Source organism: Triticum urartu, chromosome 2, assembly GCF_003073215.2.
Source record: "Triticum urartu cultivar G1812 chromosome 2, Tu2.1, whole genome shotgun sequence".
Lineage (NCBI taxonomy): Eukaryota > Viridiplantae > Streptophyta > Magnoliopsida > Poales > Poaceae > Triticum > Triticum urartu.
Genome location: NC_053023.1, coordinates 734449979 through 734455798, shown reverse-complemented (window position 1 = coordinate 734455798; position 5820 = coordinate 734449979).

Sequence of the window (5820 nt, the reverse complement as noted above, 5' to 3'; positions counted from 1 at the left end):
AGGTGCACTACGGGTATCTCCGAAAGTGTCTGTTGGGTTGGCACGAATCGAGACTGGGATTTGTCACTCCGTATGACGGAGAGGTATCTCTGGGCCCACTGGGTAATGCATCATCATAATGAGCTCAATGCGACCAAGTGGTTGATCACGGGATCATGCATTACGGTACGAGTAAAGTGACTTGCCGATAACGAGATTGAACGAGGTATTGCGATACCGACGATCGAGTCTCGGGCGAGTAACGTACCGATTGACAAAGGGAATTGTATACGGGATTGATTGAATCCTCGACATCGTGGTTCATCCGATGATATCATCGAGGAGAATGTGGGAGCCAACATGGGTATCCAGATCCCGCTGTTGGTTATTGACCGGAGAGTCGTCTCGGTCATGTCTGCGTGTCTCCCGAACCCGTAGGCTCTACACACTTAAGGTTCGGTGACGCTAGGGTTGTTGAGATATTAGTATGCGGTAACCCGAAAGTTGTTCGGAGTCCCGGATGAGATCCCGGACATCACGAGGACTTCCGAAATGGTCCGGAGGTGAAGAATTGTATATGGGAAGTCCAGTTTCGGCCACCGAGAAAGTTTCGGGGGTCACCGGTATTGTACCGGGACCACCGGAAGGGTCCTGGGTGTCCACCGGGTGGGGCCACCTATCCCGGAGGGGCCCATGGACTGAAGTGGGAGGGGAACCAGCCCCTGATGGGCTGGTGCGCCCCCCTTGGGCCTCCCCCTGCGCCTAGGGTTGGAAACCCTAGGGGTGGGGGCGCCCCACTTGGCTTGGGGGGCAAGCCACCCCCCTTGCCCCCCCATCTAGATGGGATCTAGAGGGGCCGGCGCCCCCCTGGACCCCTGTATAAAGGGGGGAGGGAGGGCTGCGCACCCTAGCCCCTGGCGCCTCCCTCTCCCTCCCGTGACACCTCTCCCTCTCTCTGAGCTTGGCGAAGCCCTGCCGAGATCACCGCTGCTTCTACCACCACGCTGCCGTGCTGCTGGATCTCCATCAACCTCTCCTTCCCCCTTGCTGGATCAAGAAGGAGGAGACGTCTTCCCCAACTGTACGTTTGTTGAACGCGGAGGTGCCATTCGGCGCTTGGTCATCGGTGATTTGGATCACGACGAGTACGACTCCATCAACCCCGTTCTCTTGAACGCTTCCGCTCGCGATCTACAAGGGTATGTAGATGCACTCCCCTTTCCCTCGTTGCTAGATAACTCCATGGATTGATCTTGGTAATGCGTAGAAAATTTTAAAATTCTGCTGCGTTCCCCAACAGAGATACCCTTAGGTGAAGGTGGACCGTCCTGAGCACGGATCGTACTCGGTGCCGGCTGGCTGGCACCCTTGTTACTCTTTCTTTTCCGTCCCTTCTTCTTCTGCTGTAATGGGATCAAGTTCTGCTCACAGACCGCCTTCTTGAGTGTGTTGGGGCTGATAATAGTTGGCAGCTCAGTTATCTGAGGCTCGGTGAAGGCGACAGCTGGAGGCGTCTCCTGAGAACTGAACGCCAGACGACGCCTGTCGCAATTTGGTTTCTCCGCGGTACCAGCATGATCACGGTCATCTTTTTCAGGGTTGGGTTCTTGAGAAGGAGGCCCGAAGAATTCGTCACCGTACCCATGTTCGGCAACGTACTTATTGATGTTGGTAAATGTACCGTCGTCGTTGTCGTCGTCCGGATCATGTGCCATATTGTAGGATCGAAAGTATGTATAGAGGGGGGTGATTAGACTACTTGACCAAATAAAACTTAACCTTTTCCCAATTTTAGTTCTTGGTAGATTTTAGCTAATTTAGGACAAGTCAAGCAATCATCACATAATTCAAGCAAGCATGCAAAGAGTATATAGGCAGCGGAAAGTAAAGCATGCAACTTGCAAGAATGTAAAGGGAAGGGTTTGGAGAATTCAAACGCAATTGGAAACACGGATGTTTTTCCCGTGGTTCGGATAGGTGGTGCTATCCTACATCCACGTTGATGGAGACTTCAACCCACGAAGGGTAACGGTTGCGCGAGTCCACACAGGGCTCCACCCAAGGGTAACGGTTGCGCGAGTCCACACAGGGCTCCACCCACGAAGGGTCCACGAAGAAGCAACCACCCACAAAGGGTCCACGAAGAAGCAACCTTGTCTATCCCACCATGGCCATCGCCCACACAGGACTTGCCTCACTAGCGGTAGATCTTCACGAAGTAGGCGAACTCCTTGCCCTTACAAACTCCTTGGTTCAACTCCACAATCTTGTCGGAGGCTCCCAAGTGACACCTAGCCAATCTAGGAGACACCACTCTCCAAGAAGTAACAAATGGTGTGTAGGTAATGAACTCCTTGCTCTTGTGCTTCAAATGATAGTCTCCCCAACACTCAACTCTCTCTCATAGGATTTGGATTTGGTGGAAAGAAGATTTGAGTGGAAAGCAACTTGGGAAGGCTAGAGATCAAGATTCATATGGTAGGAATGGAATGTCTTGGTCTCAACACATGAGTAGGTGGTTCTCTCTCAGAACATATGAGTTGGAATGGTGTATGTGTTCTGATGGCTCTCTCCACAAAATGAAGAGGAGGTGGAGGGGTATATATAGCCTCCACACAAAATCCAACCGTTACACATAGTTTTCCAATCTCGGTGGGACCGAATCAACAAACTCGGTCGGACCGAAAATGTAAACCTAGTGACCGTTAGAGATTTTCGGTGGGACTGACATGCAACTCGGTAGGACCGATATGGTTAGGGTTTGGGCATAACGTAATCTCGGTGAGACCGATTACACAAACTCGGTGAGACCGAATTTGGTAATTAGCTAACCAGAGAGTTGGTCAGGCAAACTCGGTGGGACCGATTTGCTCTTTCGGTGAGACCGAAAAGTTACAAAGGGGAAACACCGAATTTACATTGCAATCTCAGTGGGACCGATTCGCTCTTTCGGTGAGACCGAAAAGTTACGAAAGGGAAACAAAGAGTTTGCAACCCCATCTTGGTGAGACCGAGATCCCTATCGGTAGGACCGAATTGCTAGGGTTTGGCAGTGGCTTATGACAAATGAAAAAACCCGGTGGCGCCGGATAGGAAGAATCGGTAGGACCGAGTTTGGCTTAGGGTTTAGGTCATATGTGGATATGGGAAAGTAGTCTAGGGTTTTTGGAGCATATCACTAAGCACATGAAGCAAGAGGCTCATTAAGCAACACCTCATCCCTCCTTGATAGTATTAGCTTTTCCTAAAGACTCAATGTGATCTTGGATCACTAAAATATAAAATGAAGAGTCTTGAGCTTTTGAGCTTGAGCCAATCCTTTGTACTTAGCATTTTGAGGGTTCCACTTTCACATCCATGCCATGCCAATCATTGAGCTTTCCTGAAATAATCATCTTGGAATAGCATTAGCTCAATGAGCTATATGTTGTTATGAATTACCAAAACCACCTAGGGATAGTTGCACTTTCACATATGCATGTTCGGATCCTGTGCCATAGGGATGTCCAGCATGTCCAGTAGCGTTGCGGCGGTCTTGCCATGGCTTGGCGCCGGCACGGCTGGCGGTGTTGTCTTTGGGGTGGTGTCCCCCGCCCCCAAACGAATCTGGCTCTTCGTCCAAAGTAGGGGCCAGCTTAGGCAGGCGCTGAGGGTCATCAGATCATCTTCGTCGGCCCCGGTGGGTCGAATCGGAGGTAACAACTCGTCGCAGCCAGGTAGCACCCGAACCAGTTGAACCCTATACACGGTGGGTGGCATCGGATTACCGTGGAACACGGGGTTGCCTGGTTGAACGATTTTGCCCTTGGCGACATCGACCAACTCGTCGTTCACGAAGTGCAGGAGAATGCACGGAACGTCGGCGGCACCCTTCGAAAACATGTAGGGCGTCAGGGATGCCCAGTCAAAGGCAAGGAGATGAAGTCCTCGTCCGAGAGGCTTAATTAGTTACCGTGATGATGGCGTCAAGCTCGGCTAATGTCGAAGCACCGCCAACAGCGGGTGTGCAACTGACGGAAGGGCCGCTGGCTGCCGAGGTGCCGGCCAGCGTACACCCAGGTGCATTAAGCTCCAATGCCCATGCCGGCATCGGAGACACCAATACCGCCTCCGCCGGAGAGACCAATGGCGCCGCATGCGCGTTATGCGAGTTGTGATGGGTAACGTAGTAATTTCAAAAAAAAATCCTACGGACACGAGAGGGGAGAGTGTGATCTACGTACCCTTGTAGATCGACAGTGGAAGCGTTATGACAACGCGGTTGATGTAGTCGTACGTCTTCACGGCCCGACCGATCAAGCACCGAAACTATGGCACCTCCGAGTTTTAGCACACGTTCAGCTCGATGACGATCCCCGAACTCCGATCCAGCAAAGTGTCGGGGAAGAGTTCCGTCAGCACGACGGCGTGGTGACGATCTTGATGTACTACTGTCGCAGGGCTTCGCCTAAGCACCGCTACAATATTATCGAGGACTATGGTGGCAGGGGGCGCCGCACACGGCTAAGAATATGATCACGTGGATCAACTTGTGTGTTTTTGGGGTGCCCCTGCCTCCGTATATAAAGGTTCAAGAGAGGAGGAGGCCGGCCGGCTCCTATGGCGCGCCAAGGAGGAGTCCTCCTCCTAGTAGGAGTAGGACTCCTACTAGGAGGGGGAAAGAAGTGGGGAGGGAGAAGGAAAGGGGGGCGCTGCCCCCCCTCTCCTAGTCCAATTCGGACCAGGGGGAGGAGGCGCGCGGCCCACCTTTGGCTGCCCCTCTCTCTCTCCACTAAGGCCCATATGGCCCATTACTTCTCCCGGGGGGGTTCCGGTAACCCTCCGGCTTTCCGGTTTTCTCCGAAATCACCCGGAACACTTCCGGTGTCCGAATATAGCCGTCCAATATATCAATCTTTATTTCTCGACCATTTCGAGACTCCTCGTCATGTCCGTGATCACATCCGGGACTCCGAACAACCTTTGGTACATCAAAACATATAAACTCATAATATAACTATCATCGAAACCTTAAGCGTGCGGACCCTACGGGTTCGAGAACAATGTAGACATGACTGAGACATGTCTCCGGTCAATAACCAATAGTGGGACCTGGATGCCCATATTGGCTCCTACATATTCTACGAAGATCTTTATCGATCAGACCGCATAACAACATACGTTGTTCCCTTTGTCATCGGTATGTTACTTGCCCGAGATTCGATCGTCGGTATGCAATACCTAGTTCAATCTCGTTACCGGCAAGTCTCTTTACTCATTCTGTAATACATCATCTCGCAACTAACTCATTAGTTGCATTGCTTGCAAGGCTTATGTGATGTGCATTACCGAGAGGGCCCAGAGATACCTCTTCGACGATCGGAGTGACATATCCTAATCTCGAAATACGTCAACCCAACATGTACCTTTGGAGACACCTGTAGAGTACCTTTATAATCACCCAGTTACGTTGTGATGTTTGGTAGCACACAAAGTGTTCCTCCGGCACACGGGAGTTACATAATCTCATAGTCATAGGAACATGTATAAGTCATGAAGAAAGCAATAGCAACATACTAAACGATTGGATGCTAAGCTAATGGAATGGGTCATGTCAATCAGATCATTCAACTAATGATGTGATCGACGACATGGCACAGTGGAGTCTCGGCTACGGATGCATCTTGATCGATGAACACAGTGGAGGCGTCATTTGGCGCCATGGCGGTGTCGACGGCTGGCTTGGCAAGGATAATGTGAATCTCTACCTTGAAGATGAGTCAACTGTTTGATGGTGGTGGCGGCTTCTGAAGTGGGTGCATGTTGTGCGTGCTTAAGTCTACTAGACCGGAAGTGTGCTCC